General features: G+C 36.6%; 1 long non-coding RNA gene across 1 annotated transcript in view; it reads right to left on the reverse strand.

The window, feature by feature from the left end:
• LOC136840995 (uncharacterized) overlaps positions 1–22,634 on the reverse strand; it is a 585,109-nt gene that overhangs the window by 49,392 nt on the left and 513,083 nt on the right. The window contains exon 4 of the long non-coding RNA XR_010853812.1: positions 12,201–12,242. This is a non-coding gene — a long non-coding RNA (uncharacterized lncRNA). The remainder of the gene's footprint in view (positions 1–12,200; positions 12,243–22,634) is intronic.

The following is a 22,634-nucleotide window of genomic DNA, read 5'->3' on the forward strand; positions in this document are numbered from 1 at the left end:
GTAAACAAACGTAAAACGAAAAGTTCTTTGGCAACTGAACTGCTTCGAGTAATGAGTTTATGGGCTACAAGAATTTATATCAGTCTTACCAAAGGATCCAAAAATGAGGGCACACATCAACAACCCTATATAGATTGGCAAAAACGCATTAATTACAAATAAATCTTAAGAAAACAATTGGGGACATCAGCAGAAAATGACCACATACGTTTAATCAGTTTTACTTACACCGTCCGAACTACGAGATTTAGGTCTGAATCTACAGTATATTATATAAGGAGAACTAACAAGATGATCTAAACCAAGTTTAGATCATAATACCTATTATCAAAAAGGCCTTCTATTAGATAAGATATCTCGCCCCAAAAGGGCGTGTTCCTTGTAAAATGAATATCCACTTTGTTTTCCAGAACGTCACCATAAAATCCTTTGTGCAATATTTACTATTATTTTACACAATTTACAGTCAGGTGATAATGAAGGAAATCCATTACTGCATGGAGACTGGACCAACAAAATCATCCTGCCTACATCCGCGCAGATTAACAGTTTTCGACCTCAAAGTGAAGAAGGGAGTAGACGTATACGTCCATTTTAGTGGGCAAATGCATGCGAAAATTGTTCTCAAAATAAAGGGACCTTATTTCATAATTTAGCCATCGAATGACTCTCTCTACAGTAAAAACGGCTAATCTTGACTCTGTGCTATCTTTTTAAATGCGCAATAAAACTTAACCTCGAGAACATTAATATCAATGCTTGCTGATACGGAATTCAAACGAGCATTAACTTGCCAACGTTATCTTGGAATTATTATAATTTACTGCTTGGTTGTAAAACAGCGATGTTACAATTACCAAGGTCATCCACACCTAACCCATCATGACCTCGATTAAATGAGCAGATGGGCACTTGGGTCTTTCACCTTTGCGAGCCGGCCGCTGAGGGTTAGCCAAGCAGTTGGATGCCAGTCACGCCCATTTGCCTTCTTTTGCTCCTTTCTAAAGAACCACAGCGAGCATGCGCGTTAACGCACAAGGCACACTCACAAGGGCCCTTTGTACTTTCATTTTCATGGGATCTCCTTTTTGTCAGGGAATGTTTGTTGCGAACGTGACTCAAGTCAGTCAGTAACTCATGGGAACAGCTTGGGGTGTAACAAATACTTCAAAACTCCGACGTTGTCTTTATGTTTATGTGATGGGTTGTTACTTTTCACTTGCACGAAATGTAGTTCTTCCATGAGCGACGGCATCTTCTGGAATTACTATCGCCTTGACTAATCAATTAAAAAATGACTCATCTTACTCTTATATGTTCAACTGATGACATATTTACTGGCAATCTATAATCTTTGGATATTCATATACCTGGACATCTGCTTAGTATTAATGTACTGTCCCATTATATTCACAAACCATATTTCTAAAACTACTTGAAGTGTAATTCGCATTTTTTTTTCACAAAACATGTATTTCTGGAACACTTGTTTTATATTTAAAGATCTCAGATCGTTATTTTGATTTACTGACGTTTAGCAAGAATTCATATCTCCATACAAATGAGCATCTAACTATAACATGAAAGCCAAAATAAAAATTTGTTGGTATGATGGTTTACTTCTCAAAGCACCTCTACCCTTGGCTCTGTACGAATTAGTTTCTACCAACATTTAAATGTGTTTATATATATATATATATATATATATATATATATATATATATATATATATATATATATATATATATATATATATACATATATTGTCACAAAGTGACCAAGTACCTGGTTATAACACAACTAGCCACAAAATTCAAAAATTTACCTCACTTCAGCTAGATACCTGAACCCTCATAACAATAAAATTACGACTGAACACTCTAAAGGTAACAGTGATCCCTTAAAACTTGTTTATCACTTGAAAAAATCAAATCAAGTTTATCAAATTATGTGTGAGGTATTGAGATATACTAGACAAAGAACGGCATCACTCCATCAAACAACTATAATTGTTTCTCTACTCTTCATTCACTTCCATTTAGGAGAGGAGAACAAAACATGTCTATCACTTACCCTGTGCATACACAAATAACCATATTCACTGGTGGTCAAAAATGAAACACTGTGTTTTTAAGACTTTAAATGCAAAAATTTATTTCTAACTTCAAAAGTTATAATTAGAATTCACAATCTGAAAAAATTTACCATTACTTGAAAACAATATAAGATTTAATTAATTCTTAAACAAGATTAATTCACAAATCCTTAATTTATCAAGAAATTATGTTAACTAAGCAAAATTCAAACTATTAAGATTTACTCAAGATTTGAAAAAGAAATCTTAACAAATGTAAATCAAACCATGTATGCAATGTTAAAGTATCAACACATGTAAAATGTTCAGTAAATAAATGTTAACCCACCAACACAAAAGTTTGGGTAACACTATGAAATTGCAAACACAAGAACACACAAAAAATGCAAACTCAAGAATACACAAAAATGCAAAAACAAGAACATACAAAAATGCAAAAAAATTTATCAACAGTAATTTCTCTAAGTCAAAATCTGACTTTTATTTTACCATGGTAAAAATAAGTAAAACCACTTTACCTTATACAAGTTTCTGAACACTTTTACCAAACTCTTGCTGCAGCTCAAAACACTACTTTCGTATGGCGCCGTTATATCAAGTTTCACTAAACTCATATCTCAAATTATATGTCTGGAGTGTGACCACAAAATTTTACTCTTCTGAAGGAAGAGAGAGAGAGAGAGAGAGAGAGAGAGAGACCAACCTAACTACCAAGTTTCTGTCTTAACTGAACTGCTTCTCAGAACTCTACTATGAGAATAAACCTGCGTTGCCAGTTAGGCATTTTTGGAATTGGGTCACTCTGGGAGAAAACAGGAAAAAATAGGGTTTCTTCCTCTGGAGAAGGGAAAATAAACAAGATAATTTTTTCCCTGGCTCCAAAGAGCTATATAGGCCTGTCCTCTTATCTGCATAATTGACAGGGGTATCCTGTGGCACACTTGTCCAAACAGAGAAGGTTTCTGGATCAAGCAGCTTATCTGAACCTGTCATCCTACATCTCTTTAGCTAATACAGGATTTCCTGTCTTAACACTTGTGCAAATAACAGATTTTTAGACTAGCCACTGTTATCAAACTTGTCATCTCGTCTTCCTTTAGCGGCACCTTTAGCTGACAACTTAAGTGGTTTAGGTCTCTCTTGCATAAACGATTCCCTGTGGTCACTCACTTGATACCTGAACAAACATTCAGCTGTGCACACAAGAGCTACTCACCAATTGGGTATACAAAAACCTCTCAAAGAACTGATCTTATCACACAGTATATGACAAATACAACAGGGAATATATCAAAAGTACAGAAAACATTAAGTTTACAGAAAACATACATATAAGACATATCATTATAATATATCTATATATACACTTATATAAATGTATGTATATATATATATATATATATATATATATATATATATATATATATATATATATATTAATTTTTACAGAAAACATACATATAAGACATATCATTATAATATATCTATATATACACTTATATAAATGTATGTATATATATATATATATATATATATATATATATATATATATATATATATATATATATATATATATATATATGTATGTATATAGTATGTATATATATATATATATATATATATATAGATATATTATAATGATATGGCTTATGATATGTACGCTTTCTGTAAAATTAATGTTTTCTGTGCTTTTGATATATTCCCTGTTGTATTTGCCTCGGTGGCTCAGTCGGTAGAGCAGTGGCCTAGGACTTCATAGAGGTCCGTGGCGCGGTTTCAAATCCGCAGCCGACTGGTGAGTGAAGGCGGACACTTTGCTATCCGTGTAGACACCCCGGGATTACGTATGTAATCAACGGATAGGTTTGCTGAAAAGCAAATGGGTGTTACAGACTAGTACACACATAAACAAAGCCACTCCAACATCTTCTAAAAACATAACAGACACCTCACACGTCTCGAACTGTCGACCTACCCGCCCAGTTCTCCTTGCTGCTTGGGAGAAAGGGAGCTGGGGATTGGTACAATACATGTACACATTGTTACCAGGGTCTAAGCGATGTCAGGCAGGGCAGCCGATCGAGGCTACGGCCTACCCCAACGCCAAATCAAAGTCCTTCGTAAAGAAGGCATCGTGCTTACCCCATATAGAAAATGGAAAAAAAGCACGTTAAAATGAAGAACTATTTGTCATATACTGTGTGATAAGATCAGTTCTTTGAGAGGTTCTTGTATACCTAATTGGTGAGTAGCTCTTGTGTGCACAGCTGAATGTTTGTTCAGGTGTCAAGTGGGTGACCACAGGGAATCCTTTATGCGAGAGAGACCCTAAACCACTTAAGTTGTCAGCTAAAGGGAGATGAGATGATAAGTGGGAAGGGTGTCCCTTTGTAGCAATTATATATATATATATATATATATATATATATATATATATATATATATATATATATATATATATATATATATATATATACACACACACACACACACACACACACACACATATATATATATATATATATATATATAATTACTACGAAGGGACAACCTTCCCACGTTAACTCTCCTGCCTAGCTTTACAGAAGAAAATAAAATAAAATATAAACCTGTATGCTTGTAAGAAAATAACGTAAAACTAGAACTGTCTTATTCTGTTTAAAGAAGCACAGTCATTTTTCATCATACTGCTGACTGAAAACATTTGCCCCTTCTTAATCTCTAAATTATTGCCCCCTAGACACTCCTTAATCTCTTTTCCTTTAGACCTGTGACTGCCTGAATACCTCTGTTCCGGGAACAAAGCCATTTGGAGACAAATCCCTACCGTAGGCTAATACGACCCACTGAAGAAGATTAACTCAAGGAGAAAGTTCAAGGGCCCATAGCAACTTACCATGTGGCCCTTGCCCTGCCATGCAGTGACCGGGTCAAAGACAGCGAGCCAACAATCTGTGGGCGCAATCACAGAAAATGGAGTGTCAAGAGAAAGTGGGAAGCTAATCCTTCGAAGTCATGTAAGGGCCGAGAATGACCCACGGCTAGTCAGAACTTAGAGAGGCATCTTGGCTGGGGCACCAAAAAGCAGCTTCTCCTTGACCCCTGCTCCTTCTGGGCCATACCCCAACATGTGGCTTTCTTGCTCAAGTCCAAGTTTTTCCTGCCAGTGAAAGCCCCCCTAAATTCCTCCTACATTCTTATCGATGGCAAAGACAACTTTCCAACAAAGGTAACATACCCTGATCAGAGGTATTTCTTAATCAGTCACGAACTTATTATTCTTTTATTGATTTTTCTGTTTCATTTCAAAGTGCAAATTTCCATGCTAGACCTGACTTCATTATTTCAGTGCATTAATTTACTCGTAAGTGTTTCAGTGTCGTAAATCAAGATACCATGGCACCTTCCATGCACTTCTCGACTTTTCCGTTGGTTACACTGTTTCTTTCCGTCACATAAACTTGTGCATTCTCTATTGCAGATGGAGATGCTTGCCCAGGAATCTTTCCTTTGATTGTGCCCTGCTTGCCGTGGTCTACAGTGCCATTGAAGTGGATTTCTTTGACACCTTGCAATTGTTGTTTGTTAATGTGAATTTGTTATTTAGCAGGACCTTGTTTCCCTCCCTAAGTTAATCCCCATTTTTCTGATTTTGTTGTTAATGTAAATATGAGTGAATTTAAAGTGAACTAAGTGTTTATCTACAAATTCTCCCTAATGAGTAAAAGCCTTCAGCTCCTTTTCTTTTCTGTTATGATTGCATGATCCCAAAGTAGTAGTCAGGCATGATCCCAAAGTAGTAGTCAGGTATAATGGATTTCCCATGGGAAGTGAAGCAATCTCTTAGAAAAAGCATAAAGGTAAATTCCCTGCTCAGAATCCAAGCTCCCTCACAGGCAAAACTATAATATATATATATATATATATATATATATATATATATATATATATATATATATATATATATATATATATATATATATATATCTATATATTTTCATGTATATTGCCTTGTAAAATGTATATAAAATATGATTTTTCTTTATATACCATGTATTCTGTGTAAAAATGATAATTATTGAAGTATCATTTGTGTAATGTGTGTTAGATTTCACAATAAGAGTAATTTAGAATTAATGATTTAATAACATTAATGGAGAGAAAGATTTTTAGTCTATTAGAACAGATGTTCTAGCTGCCATCGGTCAGATAAGCATGTTGAAAGATAAGCGCTCTGTCGCTGTAAGATTTTGCCTCAGTCAAGAGATAAGGGAGGTTTGTGTTTCATAACATGCATTGATAGTGTTGAGATTCTGTTAAAAGCTTTGTCCAATGTGATTTTCTGTTCAAGTCACGTACTGTTCTGATTGTGTCCCATGTGACTGAAAGTTCTAGAATATTCTTTTGTATCTCGCTCCCAAAATGTATCAGATGACATCATTCTATGGGGGTTTTACTTTTAGCTGGAATCATAAAGATTTAATCATTCTCATTCTAGAGACCTTTTGTGTCAGTTCTCTCTCTCAAACTCTTTCTTCAAAAGAGAGAAGTTATTAATGTAAAATATTTGTGTGGTCATTAATATTAATCTAAGGTTTTGAGATCTAGCATTAGTTTTATAACAGTGATATATACTGTAGGTAGTGGCACCTATCAGAATAGTCTGTTAAAGTGAATTTCGAGATGCAGCAATTGGGGTAATCTTGTGAAAGTTTTCACAAGCTTTTGCAAGGTATTGTAATGTTTTTTACGGTTTAAGTCACGCCTTAAAATACTTGAGTGATTTTAAATTGCATTTCATTTTCATGTTTTGTATATTCATGTTTTCTTAATGTCAATTGAATTGTTTAATTCTTTTTGAATTTGATGCTTGTGTATTTGCAATCTCTTAGTTTTTCACATTTTATATAGTAGTGATTTAACATTTATTTACTTAATAATTCAACATGGCATACTTGATTTAATCTTCACTTATTTAGATTTTCTTTTCAAATCTTGAGTCTTTCTTAATAGTTTAAATTTTGCTTGATTAGTTCAATTTCTTGATAAATTAACATTTGTGATTTAATTCAAGAATTAGTTAAATTTTGTGAATTTTGATTTCAAGTAATAGTAAATTTTCTTTAAATTGTGAATTTTGAATTAAAAATAAATTTTTGTATTTAAAGTTTTTACAATAGTGTTTCATTTACTAACCACCAGTGGTAGGATTAATTATGTGCATAAGGCATAGTGATAAACATGTTTTGTTCCTTCAGTTTTGCTGATGTGATGCCTTTAGAGTACTCAGTCATAATTTTATTGTTACGAGAGTTCAGGTATCTGGCTGAAGTGAGGTAAATTTTTAAATTCTATGATTAGTAGTGTAATAACCAGGTATTTGGAACACTTGATGACAAAACACACACACACACATATATATATATATATAGTGTTCAGTTTTGCTGTTGTATTGGGTGGCGGGGCATGCCTATATTGGAAAAAATTGGTGGTCAGAATTTTTAAAGAAATAAAGCTTGATATTTTGACACACGAGACAAAAGTAAAAGAACAGGACACTCAGGATTTAGAAGGACACAGTTATCATGATTTCAGGGTAAAGTAGAGCAAGACATGTGCTAAAAATTTTTATCACTAGGAGACTCGAAGTGCCAGTGAATGGTAGTTCATGTGTTCAGCCGCTGAATGAGCAAAATTTCAAGTTTAGTATTGACTGAAGGTGATCTTTGGAAGCTTTGGTGCAGATGGTGAAAAGAAAGCAGTGATATTATTCTTTTCAAGATTTGGTCCCGTAGGAAACAGTAAATGTGGCAATGAGTTACATAATCAATTATTCTACTAAAGGAATGAGAAATATAAATACCTGTATTTGCATTTTAATTATAACTAAAAAAAGGAAAAGTGGAACATGTTTCATGAATAATATGCTGGGATTATAAATGCAAGTATCACTTGGATGCTACCTGAAGCACATACTTTATTCGAAATTCCAGTAATGGAATTTAAGACGTGTGAACAGAGTTGAACAAGAAATTTAACTTTACTTGACAGGAAGCAGATATTCCTAGACCAAGACACATCAAGTTCAGCTTAAAAACTTCACTAAGTCCATGGCAAGAGCCAGAATCAAGCACAGAATCAAAAAAGGGTTTCAATGGTGTTAATATATACTGTAATATTGTAGCAGAAGAGAATCCATAATACATATATATATATATATATATATATATATATATATATATATATATATATATATATATATATATAATATATATATATATATATATATATATATATATATATATATATATAATAATATATATATATATATACATATATATATACATACAGTATATATATATATATATAATTTATATATATATATATATATATATATATATATATATAATTTATATATATATATATATATATATATTATATATATATATATATATATATATATATATATATATATATATATATATTATATATATATATATATATATATATATATATATATATATATATATATATATATACAGGTGTCTCGAAATTAGAGGCCCCCCACTCCACAGAACAAATGGAAAGTTATGAAGTCTTCTGCTATAGCCTATCTCCAAGTACATTATTTTAAGTTTCTATTAAGCTATTTTTCATTTTACATTTCTTGTATTTTCTGACTGAGTGACGGAGTTAGTTACAGCCATGACTAACGACTCGGAGGAAATCAGATGGATTGACTGGATCTGGACTATAACCTTCAGAGAGGCCAGGGATGCTGGTGCATCCTTCATTTCACGTTCCTGGATAGCTACGTACGTTAAAAGAGATGAATCCTTTGTTAAAAGAAACTGGGACAAAAATTCATATGACTGTCATCACAAAAAGAGTGAGAATCTTGGAAGGCCTGATGTCCTTTCTCAGGAGTCAAAAGACATCATAGCTGAGGCAGTGGGTAGACCAAGAAAGTCTTTACATAAATTGGTGCTTGAACTAGAAACAAAAAGGGGAAAGAAGAGAAGTTATAGTGCTGTATATCGTGAGTTGAAAAAATCTGGTATCAAGCCATTTCATGTTATCAGCAAGCCCAGCATCACTCAGCAACAGATAGAAGACTGTGCATGGCTTTGTGGTTTATTTCTTAAAGATTGGAATGAAGCTGACTTTCTCCATGTTGCTGCATCAGATGAATTCTTCATTTACACAATCAGGAAGCCAAATAATAAAAATGACATCATTTGGGCTGCAAAGTTGGATGATATCAGCGATGATATGCGCTATCGCCAAGTTGTGAAATTTCCTGAATGATTGGGAATTTTTCTCTGTTTCACAGCCAAACAATTAATGTGGATCATCGAAGAAAAAGGACAGTCATGGAATGGCAAATACTTCAGAGAAACTGTGCTTACTGGTGGAGTATTTCCTTTCCTCAAAGATTCTGAAAATGTGTTATCTGTTGAAGAAGTCACATTTTTGCATGATAAGGCACCATGTTTCAAGGCTCTTTCAGACAGGAGCTGCTTCGAAACAGTGGTATCGATTTCTTCTCGTCAAGTGAATTTCCAGGTAGCTCCCCTGACCTTAATGTGTGTGAAAACATTGGTAGTATCTAAAAGGATTTTGTTGAAGCGCGCACAGTGAACTATGATGGTATACCAAGCCTCAACAACCTGCGAAGAGAGGTGACCGAAGTGCTCAGGGAAATGGAGTTTGAGTCTCAGCTTTTTTGCGATTTACTGAAATCATACCCCTCAAGAATGCAGGCTGTGGTACAGGCAGATGGAGGCCACACAAAATATTAAATACTCAGAGAGAAACTTAAATAAATACCTGGTCTGAATTACTTTTGTTTTTATCAATTTTAGTTTATGCTGTAGAGGGGGGGTTGCTCTAATTTTGAAACATCCTGTATACATATATTATGATAACAATACCCTTCTAAATCCTGAGCATTCTGCTCTTTTACTTTTGTCTCATGTCAAAATATCAAGCTTTATTTTGTTTAAAATTCACACCACCAATTTTTTCCAACAGAGGCATACCCCACCACCAAACCTAACAGGGAAAAACTGAACACTTAACTCACTTTATTGCTTATGGGGAAATAATAAAGCACACCCGGATGTCGTGTTTCTGGTGTTTAAGAAATTGAAGCACAGGGAACTGTGAACTAGACTGACCTGAATGAGTGGGGATTCTACATAATATTTCAGGCATTTGCCTTCCAAATAATGTTCACATTTATTGGGATTTTCTGTAATTTATGAAATATATCTATTTATTATCTAAACATTTTATTACTACTTCATGTCATTCTCGTTTTGGCCCACAGTTTTCTGTCATGAAAAAATCCATGAATTTCTAACTGCTATTCCTTATTTCAATTATATCTTGCAATTGTAACTGTTCCATATGTTAAACTTGCAACTGTAACTGTTCCATATGCCAAGATGCCATAGGCACTTGACCCACCTCTCCCAAAGGTGGTATTGCTTGCATTTCATGTTGGGACCTTATCCTCTACTCCCGGGCTTAGATAATTCCTTGTATTTATAAATGCACAGTTACTGAAAAATTAACTATCTGAAGCCATTATTACTGTTGGCAGTTCCTATAAGGTGCATGTACTGTATATCATAATAAAAACAAAATGAAAAGCATGAAAATGTGATGTTAATTACAAGAGACATTCTCATATAACCTAACCTAACCATGGGATCTGTGTTCCACCTAACCAGAAGGGATTTTCTACCCTCTTTACCCCCAAACCTAGCCGAATGGTCCAAGCAGTACTCACAGGGATACATCCTGACCGATCCTTCGGCCTTGCATCTGCAGCAGGAACCAACCTTATGCTTATTCCTTGTGTTTTAAAAGTTTTGTTGCCTTGGAAAGCTCAATTAAGTGAGTATGGTTCTCTTCATAAGATTTACTCATCATTGCCACCTGCTACTGTTACCAGTACCCAGTCTACACGCAGCCATAGGCTACATACAGTAGTTATCATTGGCTGTGTGGCCACTCCTTGTCGATTTTTGAACTAAGAATACATACCACTACAATAATATTTATGTTACATTCGTATTGACCTTGGCCATGGGCGTGCACTACTTTGGTAGTAAGTTATAGACTAATGAAAGCAAATTCAGTGCACTGGCATAGCCTACTTACTTCAGCATGCAAGTCATCACTGGAAATTACTATGTAAGCCATCCTAACCTACACTTACAAATATATGACCATTGGGTCTTTCATCCTGTGCCTTGATAGCAAGAGTTGTAAAAGGAGCTACTTTTTTTTTACAACAGATGTAAAAACAAAGGTAAGTTCCATATCTCTCCTGGTTAACCTAAGCATTTGTAGCTTATCCTGTTTTAATAGTCATCTTAAATCTAGCATTGCCTGCTAAGTTGCATCAAAGAAAAGAGATTCAAGATCCACAATTCCACCTAAGAGGGTGTTGATGCTTTATGAAGAACTAGCCTACCCTTTGAAACAAAGGTGAGCATAGAGGATGTAGTAAGGTTTGCCCAGAATCAATGGCGGCAATACTGGATAGCCAGGTTTCAGTGAGGAGACTAAAGGTGCAGGAAAAGCAAAAAGTTAGCAAAAAATAGAGCAGATTATTCGCTGCACATGGAGGCAAAGTATAACTGCGGCATTTAGAGGGGGATCTCACATCACCCTGGTTGAAACCTACTTATTAATAATGATATACCTACTGACAGTTAAAACCTTAAGTCCTGCAACTTTGTCTTATGCGTTCTATGACCTTACAGGTTTGTGAACACTATTTTTTGTTTATGTAGGAAGTTTAATGTTGGCCTAGCTCTTTAGTATCCTAAGCAAGGCTCTGGCATAAGCAACAAACAACCATATATCAGTGTCAAGTACAGGGAGTTTATAACAAAACCTACAATGGAAGAAAAACTGCCATTTGGCAGTTCCTATTGTCTGATACAATACTGAATGAAAATTGGTACACTGCTGACTGCCATAACCTTATTTTCTGTTTCTCATTAGTTCCACTATGACTACACAAACTAGCGTGCTATTCTTAATGATTACTTTAAATGCTTGTAACGTTTGACAAACATCATCTTACCTTTCCGAGATACCTGAGAAGGTTGCCCTCCGATAAAAGTACCTGAAAAAATAATTAAATGGCTTGTTGAGATCATAAGATACAATTGAATTTACATTTAAAAAATAGTTTTGTAATCAACTTTGACCAAGATGGGTCCTGTACATAAACGTCGTCCCTTTCATCTTCAAAATAAGGCCAACGGATATAATTACCATAAATGCATTAACATAAAGCAAAGAATTAACTCTGAGGATCAGGCGACTTAAAAAGAAAAACAAATTAAAAACTAAAACATAACACATTTACTAGATACGTTTATACAAAAACAAAAAGTAACCTAGTATAAAATATAAATAATCAAGCATGCGCAATGGAACTGGAAAAAAGGTGCATTTTTTCTAGAACAGTAAAGCAAGCTGCAATGGGTTTAATGGATGAACTGGTGTTGATGACGAAAAGGCAACTGCAGTGGGTTCAGCTGCAGAACTAGTTCTGATAACAGTAAATGCAGCTGCAGTGGGTTCAACTGGAGGTCTGGTTTTGATGACAGAAAAGGAAGCTGCAGTGGGTTCAACTAAAGAACTGATTTCGATGACAGAAAGGAAGCTGCAGTGGGTTCAAGTAAAGGGCTGGTTTTTCTGACAGTAAAGCAAGGTGCAGTGGGTTTAATGGAAGAACTGTTATGGTGAAGAAAAGGCAGCTGCCGTGGGTTCAACTGCAGAACTAGTTTTGATAACAGTAAATGCAATTGCAGTGGGTTCAACAGGAAGGTCTGGTTTTGATCACCTTAAAGGCAGCTGCAGTTGGTTCAACTGAAGAAATGGTTTTGATGGCAGCATAGGTAGTTGCAGTGGGTTTAACAGAAGAACTGGTTTTGCTAATGAAAAGGTAAATTTAGTGGGTTTAACGGAAAAACTGCTTTTGATGATGAAAAGACAGCTGCGGTGGTTTCAACTGAAGAACTGCTTTTGATAACAGTAAAGGCTGCTGCAGTGGGTTCAACTGAAGGACTGGTTTTGATAACAGTAAAGGAAGCTGCAGTGGGTTCAACTGAAGTACTGGGTTCAATGGAAGAGCTGGTGTAAGGGACTGCATGGCGGTCCTACGGGCACACGTGTGTGAGTCATCCACTGGACAAAACAGGACAACAAGCATCCCGCTCTCTCTCTCTCTCTCTTTCTCTCCCTCCCGTGCGTCAGCGGCGATCGCTTGAAGGAACGCAACTTTTCTACCACACAATATTCCTGCCTATTTCTCTCAAACCATTGTTGTCTCGATTCATGTACAATCACCACTACTTGCATTGCCATGCAAGCACTCTGATCATGTATTCATAATATTCCACCAAATCTTCTGTATAAAACTGTATGCATGTTTCTGTTTGTGAAGACGCCAAACGTCTCGCCATTTCACATATTATGCTACTGCATTGTATTCGTTAATCTGTCTCGAATCTCATGCAAATGTCCATATGTGGAATTTCCTGCTTCTTTCCATTGATATATGTTTTATCATTGTACATTTTATTATGTCTCTCACAATCGCCATCTGTTTGTCTGTCGACAAACACAGATGTCTGACACATAATCTCTGTTTTGCCTTGTCTGTGTGTAGAAACTACATTGCGGCTCGCACCAGCCAATAACAACTTCAAAGATTCTGTACATCATTCAGTAAGGAACCACCAATAAACTAGACAACACCCAGCCAGTATCACTCAATACCTTCCTCACACTGGTTTTGATGACAGTTAAGGCAGCTGCAGTGGGTCCAACTGAAATATTGGTTCTGATGTCAGTAAAGGCAGTGGGTTCAATGGAGGAGCTGGTTTTGATGACAGTTAAGGCACCTGCGGTTTGTTTAATGGAAGAACTAGCTTTGATAACAGTACAGGCAGCTGCAGCAGGTTCATCTTATATACTGGTTTTGATGACTGTACAGGCAGTTGCAGTGAGTTCAACTGAATACTGGTTTTGATGACAGTCAAGGAAGCTGCATTGGGCTCAACTGATAAACTGATTTTGATAACAGGAAAGGCAGCTGCAGTGAGTTCAATTGAAGGACTGGTTTTGATGACAGTGAAGGAAGCTACTGTGGGTTCCAAGGAAGAACTGTTTTTGATGATGAAAAGGCCACTGCAGTGGGTTCAACTAGAGAATTAGTTTTGATAACAGTATAGGCAGCTGTAGTGGGTTCAACTGAAGGACTGGTTTTGATGACAGTAAAAGCAGCCTCAGTGGGTTCAGCTGAAGGACTGGTTTTGATGACAGTAAAAGCAGCCACAGTGGGTTCAACTGAAGAACTGGTTTTGATAATATAAAGGAAGCTGCAGTGGGTTCAACTGACAGACTGGTTTTGATGACAGTAAAGGCAGCTGCAGTGGGTTCTACTGAAGGACTGGTTTTGATAACATTAAAAGCAGCTGCGGTGGGTACAACCGATGAATTGGTTATGATCATTGTAAAGGCAGCCTGCAGTGGGTTCAACTGAAGGACTGGTTTTGATGATGAAAAGGCAGCTGCAGTGGGTTCAACTGAAGAACTGGTTTTCTTGACAGTAAAAGCAGATGCAGTGGTTTTAGGTGAAGGACTGGTTTTGACGATGGTAAAGGCAGTTGTGATGTGTTTAACTAAAGAACAGGTTTTGATGAAGGAAAAGGCAGCTGCAGTTTGTTCCACAACAAAACTGGCTTTGATGAAGGGAAAGGCAGCAGGCAGTGCCTTATACATATCTACTTTTGTTGGAAGTATAGATAACTGGAGCGCCTTTATTTAAATGGCTTCTTACAAATGAAATACTATTCTTTGGTTTCTTGTGGAAGTTGGCTGTCTATAAAATAATTATATCTAAAAAAATTACTTACTTCTGGTACCAATGACTAGTCAATATCAAGCTCTTTTACAGGGATCAATTCATAACAACTGTATGAGGTGCATGTACAGTACATACACACACAAACTAAAATATACATATGCAGATGACTGATTAAAGGAAGTAAGGACTTTTCCCTGATTATGATTGATACATTGAAATCCACTGTCTATTGTAACTCAACTACCTCAATGTAATGATAATGACATTTAATTGCCACATTTAGCATACAGTACACATCAGCAAAACTTATCATTACTAATAAATTTGGAAAGCCTGTATACTGCATAAGACCCAATACTACACAGTTAGCTGCTATATGAGCAAGTACCATAAATGAGAAAAATTAAAATATAATTATTATTAGAAGACGAGCTATGGCCCTAGTTGGAAAAGCAGAATGCTACAAGCCGAAGAGCTCCGATACAGAAAGCAGCTCATTACAGAATTAGTTGATATAAAATAAACAATATAGGAGAAACAGAGTACGAAAACATACCTAAGATAAAACAATTAAATGGAGATAAGAGATTCATACAAGCCTGCTCAACAAACGACAATCTGCACCAGTTCGAACTTTTCACCACTAGAACAAAACTTGTAGAAAACTGTGAGAAATTGAACTTCACAAAAGAAAAACTAAGACTGTTAGAACTAACTGTAAATCTAATACTTTGTGGTGAATGGCATAGTCTGGGAAGATCTGAAGGCAACTTGGTGATCACAACTGAAAATTTTACCAAGCATGCACAATGACGTCATTAAATGATGGTGCTATAGATCAGTGCTAGCATTTGAAATAAGAAACTTAACAAAACACTGTTTCCATCCTACAATTTAAATGTAAGACAGCTGCTTATTACCAAATCATAAAACATAAAGAATAAAGAAATAAAAAAATTCCTCTAAATAAACAGTTGTATAGCATTCTTGAAAGATTTTCCCAGTATACCAATTTCTTGGGCAATTGAAGAATTGCGAGAATGGTTGTTTCTCAAAAGTGACTTTGATACACAATATTTTCAAGGCGTTCTGTGTAGTTTAAAAACATTGTCGATGAGATTATTTGGGTGAACCCAGTGCTGTTAATCTACTAACAAACATCTTTTGTCCCTTGTTAACTTCATTCTCCACAATTTGAAGAGAATCCACAGCTGTAGGTCTACAGTCCAGAGATGGGACTGATACAAATTAAGTAGCATCACCTGCATGGGCAACCTGCTTGTTTTCTTAGCCAAACCACATATCATGCTTATATACTATAAATAACAGTGGGAAGAAAACTTGCCTGTGTGCAACTGTAAATTGCCAATCAACACTTACTAAACGCAGCACTTAAGAAATACTCCACTAACTCCCACCTATCTGAGCTTGAAAGCTAAGACCTTGTTATTAACAGTCAAAAGCATACTTAATATCACTCATCCAAATTTTGTTACCAATTTCTGGGGATTTCTGGACAACACTGGAAACTGAAAGGAAAGCACCAAAGCTCCAGGGCCCTTGCCAAAAGACGGTCAAAACTTTTAAATTATATATATATGAGTTATATACTGTAAATAGGGCAGTCATTAGAGGGCATGATTTACCACTCCGACGTTTAGCAAAGGGCATAACACTACCAATTCCTCAAAACGTGCGAAACCTCCCCCCACCCTCCTAGCTAACTTAAGAAAACTAGCAGACAACTATGGATGTATGTAATCAGCATTCTTTACAAAAAATACCGGAAAAGGGCCATTTGGGTTCACAACTCTAAGCATCAAGGTCAAATAAAAGATTTTTTAATTTTGCGAGACCGAACAGATAAACTAGTCAAGTTCAGCACCAAGGAAACAGAAATGAGCCATAATAAATTTCTTATTACTCTGGTTACTGCCAAAGAACTCAGCCAAAAGGGTATCCATTTCCTTTACACACTGAGTGACAAAGACATCTGACTTAAGAAACGAAGGCACTGTTGAGTCTATGCTGAATAGTGCTGATTTTGGAGTTAGTCACAAGGAAAGGAAACTGTACTTAGAGGCAAGCAACGGAACTCAATCACTTGCTGGAGATTACTCTGAAAGGCCATAGTAACAAGGCTGGGGCTCAAACCAAGGTTTGACATTTTTTAATGTGGCCACCATCCACCTGAGACGACAAAATGTGACTTCCGTGGTTTCCAGTTAACACAAATAGCAATAGAAACATTCCACGCAATTAAACAAGACATAACTTACCTGTACAATGTGCATAAGGTTAATATACCACTTCTTATGAGTACGTTTGCTAAAACACGAGTTCAGAGACCCCAAAACTCCACCAAGGTTGAGCAATCCGATTTCCCTTTCCTCTCTCCTCCAAAAGAAACGCTCCCTTCTCCACAACTGGATCCCTCCTAAAATCTAGTTACTTTTTCCACTCACAAAATCCACCTTTGGAAGATTTTTCGTTAAAAAACCACACATCTTTGTCTGCAATCCTGCAAAAAATCAAACAGGCTAAACTAAAAACACAACCTCTGTGTGGGAAGTAGTAGCTAATAATTGAAGGAACTTGTTTACAACTTACAACTGTCTTTATTTGATGCAGACAAGAACAGTGAAACGACTGCTCGAACATCCTTGAAAAGCTGTTTTTCGACAACGCTGTCTTTAATCGCGGAAAGTACTGTACTTTTATGCTGCTCCTTTCCACTTTGAGCTTACGATTTGGGAGTCTGAGAAGCAAACAACGCTGTTTTGCTTAATCAATTGGAGTATTTGTGCTGCTCTGTCATCTTACTTGTCAAAATTTAGTTGGATTATTCTGGGGTGGTGATCATTTACCCAATGTTCTCATCAAAACCCTGGGCTTTGCCATATCCTTTGCATCGTGAACTTAACAGCATTAAGTCCGATTTCCATTTCATGGGTCATAGTTTCACTTCTTACGTATTATGTACATATATTGTCATCTATTTTTTCCATTTAATAATCATTAAACAGTAATAAATAGACCTGAACATTAGAAGCGAAACTGACGATTTGTAATTCATAACATATAACAGGAATTAAAGACGCATCCTGTCATGGAAAGTAATTAATAACTTCAATTTCTATTATTTTTCTTTATTCAACATATGGACACTATTCTATGAAAACTTGCCGTGCAACTTCATATTTATTGGGTTGTTCCTTAATATTAAATTAATAATTTTTTAAAACAAATTTCCCACAATCCGCCAAATGGCAACAAGTGAGACAACTAATAATATTAAATTAATAATTTTTTAAAAACAAATTTCCCTGACAATCTGCCAAACGGCAACAAATGAGACAACTGCCACTTCAGGATGACCTATGGAAAGGAAAATAACAGTTCCAATGACCTTGCCCCTGGAAACATATATGGAAAGGAAAGGAAAAAATATCAGTGCCACTGAAGGATGTGCCAGTGCCACTGAAGGATGACCTGGAAAGGAAAAATATCAGTGCCATGCCGATGACCTAAAAAAGGAAAATATCAGTGCCACTAAAGGAATGGAAGGAAACATCTGTGCCACTGAAGGATGACCTAAGGAAAGGTAAAATATCAGTGCCACTGAAGGATGACCTGGATGGGAAAAATATGTGCCACTGAGGATGACCTATCAGTGCCACTGAAGGATGACCTATGGAAAGGAAAAATATCAGTGCCACTGAAAGGAAAAAAATATCAGTGCCACTGAAGGATGACCTATGACCTAAAGGAAAAATATCAGTGCCACTGAAAGGATGATATGGAAAGGAAAAATATCACCACTGAAGGATGACCTGTGAAAAGGATGACTGAAGGGATGACTATGGAAAGGAAAAAATATCAGTGCCACTGAAGGATGAAAAAAGGAAAATATCAGTGCCACTGAAGGATGACCTAAGGAAAGGAAAAAAATATCAGTGCCACTGAAGGATGACCTATGGAAATGGAAAATATATCCACTGAAGGATGACCATGGAAAGGAAAATATCAGTACCACTGAAGGATGACCTAATGAAAGGAAAAATATCAGTGCCACTGAAGGATGACCTATGGAAAGGAAAAATATCACTGAAGGATGACCTAAGGAAGAAAATATCACCACTGAAGGATGACCTACTAAGGAAAGGAAAAATATCAGTGCCACTGAAGGATGACCTATGGAAGGAAAAATATCAGTGCCACTGAAGGATGGAAAGGAAAAAATATCAGTGCCACTGAAGGATGACCTATGGAAAGGAAAAAATATCAGTGCCACTGAAGGATGACCTATGGAAAGGAAAATATCCATTGAAGGATGACCTAGAGGAAAAATATCCCACTGAAGGATGACATGTGAAAGGAAAAAATATCAGTGCCACTGAAGGATTACCTATGGAAAGGAAAAAATATCAGTGCCACATATCAGTGCCACTGAAGGATTACCTATGGAAAGGAAAATATCAGTGCCACTGAAGGATGACCTATGGACCCACTGAAGGATGGGAAAGGAAAAATATCAGTGCCACTGAAGGATGACCTATGGAAAGGAAAAAATATCAGGAAAATGACTATGGAAAGGAAAATATCAGTGCCACTGAAGGATGACCTATGGAAAAAGGAAAAGATAAGTGGAAAGGAAAAAAATCAGTGCCACTGAAGGATGACCTATGGAAAGGAAAAATATCAGTGCCACTGAAGGATGACCTATGGAAAGGAAAATATCAGTGCCACTGAAGGATGACCTATGGATAAGTGCCACTGAAGGATGACCTGCCACTGAAGAAAGGAAAAAAAATATCAGTGCCACTGAAGGATGACCTATGGAAAGGAAAAAATCAGTGCCACTGAAGGATGACCACTGAAAGGAAAAATCAGTGCCTGAAGGGGGGATGACCTATGGAAAGGAAAAATATCAGTGCCACTGAAGGATGACCTAAGGAAAGGAAAAATATCAGTGCCACTGAAGGATGACCTAAGGAAAGGAAAAATATCAGTGCCACTGAAGGATGACCTATGGAAAGGAAAAATATCAGTGCCACTGAAGGATGACCTATGGAAAGGAAAAATATCAGTGCCACTGAAGGATGACCTATGGAAAGGAAAAATATCTGTGCCACTGAAGGATGACCTATGGAAAGGAAAAATATCAGTGCCACTGAAGGATGACCTATGGAAAGGAAAATATCAGAAGGATGACCACTGAAGGATGACCTATGGAAAGGAAATATCAGTGCCACTGAAGGGATGACCTATGGAAAGGAAAAACATGTGCCACTGAAGGATGACCTATGCCACTGAAAGACCTATGAAAAAAATATCAGTGCCACTGAAAAAAATCCAGTGGATGACCTGGAAAGGAAAAATATCAGTGCCACAGTGCCACTGAAGGATGACCAGGCCATAAGGAAGGAAAAATATCAGTGCCACTGAAGGATGACCATGGAAGGAAAATATCAGTGCCACTGAAGGATGACCTATGAAAGGAAAATATCAGTGCCACTGAAGGATGACCTAAGGAAAGGAAAAATATCAGTGCCACTGAAGGATGACCGGATGAAAGGAAAAATATCAGTGCCATGAAGGATGACCTATGGAAAGGAAAAATATCAGTGCCAAGGATGACTGGAAAAATATCTGTACTGATGACCTATGGAAAGGAAAAATATCAGTGCCACTGAAGGATGACCTATGGAAAGAAAAATATCAGTGCTACTGAAGGATGACCTATGGAAGGAAAAATATCAGTGCCACTGAAGGATGACCTAAGGAAAGAAAATATATCAGTGCCACTGAAGGATGACCTATGGAAAGGAAAAATATCAGTGCCACTGAAGGATGACCTAAGGAAAGAAAAATATCAGTGCCACTGAAGGATGACCTATGGAAAGGAAAATATCAGTGCCACTGAAGGATGACCTATGGAAAGGGAAAATATCAGACCCTGTGGAAAGGAAAATATCAGTGCCACTGAAGGATGACCTATGAAAGGAAAATATCAGTGCCACTGAAGGATGACCTATGAAAGGAAAAATATCAGTGCCACTGAAGGATGACCCTATGAAAGGAAAATATCAGTGCCACTGAAGGATGACCTATGGAAAGGAAAATATCAACTGAAGGATGACCTACTGAAGGATGACCTAAGTGCCACTGAAGGATGACCTATGGAAAAAATATCAGTGCCACTGAAGGATGACCTATGGAAGGAAAATATCAGTGCCAAAATGACCCTATCAGTGCCACTGAAGGATGAGACCTATGGAAAGAAAAAATATCAGTGCCACTGAAGGATGACCTATGGAAAGGAAAAATATCAGTGCCACTGAAGGATGACCACTGAAACGACCTAGGAAAGAAAATATCAGTGCCACTGAAGGGATGACCTATGGAAAGGAAAAATATCAGTTTTGCCACTGAAGGATGACCTATGGAAAGGAAAAATATCAGTGCCACTGAAGGATGACCTATGGAAAGGAAAAATATCAGTGCCACTGAAGGATGACCTATGGAAAGGAAAAATATCAGTGCCACTGAAGGATGAAAGGAAAAATATCAGTGCCATGAAGGATGACCTAGGAAAGGAAAAATATCAGTGCCACTGAAGGATGACCTATGGAAAGGAAAATATCAGTGCCACTGAAGGATGACCTATGGAAAGGAAAAAATATCAGTGCCACTGAAGGATGACCTATGGAAAGGAAAATACTCCACTGAAGGATGACCTATGGAAAGGAAAATATCAGTGCCACTGAAGGATGACCTAAGGAAAGGAAAATATCAGTGCCACTGAAGGATGACCTGGAAAAAATATCAGTGGAAAGGAAAAAAATATCAAAAGCCACTGAAGGATGACCTATGGAAAGGAAAATATCAGTGCCACTGAAGGATGACCTAAGGAAAGGAAAAACCTAAGGAAAAAAATATCAGTGCCACTGAAGGATGACCCTATGGAAAGGAAAAATATCAGTGCCACTGAAGGATGACCTATGGAAAGGAAAATATCAGTGCTGAAGGACCTATGGAAGAAAATATCAGTGAAAAGAAAAAAATATCTGATGAAGGATGACCCTAAGGAAAGGAAAATATCACCTGGAAAGGAAAAATATCAGTGCCACTGAAGGATGACCTAAGGAAAGGAAAATATCTGTGCACTGAAGGATGACCTATGGAAAAAGAGGAAAAAACATCAGTGCCACTGAAGGATGACCTAAGGAAAGGAAAAATATATGTGAAGGATGACTGAAGGATGACCTATGAAGGATGACCTATGGAAAAAAATATCAGTGCCACTGAAGGATGACCTATGGAAAGAAAATATCAGTGAAGGATAACCTAAGGAAATATCAGAAAATATCTCTTACTGAAATGACCTATGGAAAGGAAAATATCAGTGCCACTGAAAGGAACCTAAAGGACGGAAGGAAAAATATCAGTGCCACTGAAGGATGACCTAAGGAAAGGAAAATATCAGTGCCACTGAAGGATGACCTATGGAAGGAAAAATATCTGACCACTGAAGGATGAAGGAAAAAAAAATATCAGTGCCACTGAAAGGATGACCTATGGAAAGGAAAATATCAGTGCCACTGAAGGGCGACCTATGGAAAGGAAAATATCAGT

The sequence above is a fragment of the Macrobrachium rosenbergii genome, chromosome 8 (genome assembly GCF_040412425.1).
Source record: "Macrobrachium rosenbergii isolate ZJJX-2024 chromosome 8, ASM4041242v1, whole genome shotgun sequence".
Lineage (NCBI taxonomy): Eukaryota > Metazoa > Arthropoda > Malacostraca > Decapoda > Palaemonidae > Macrobrachium > Macrobrachium rosenbergii.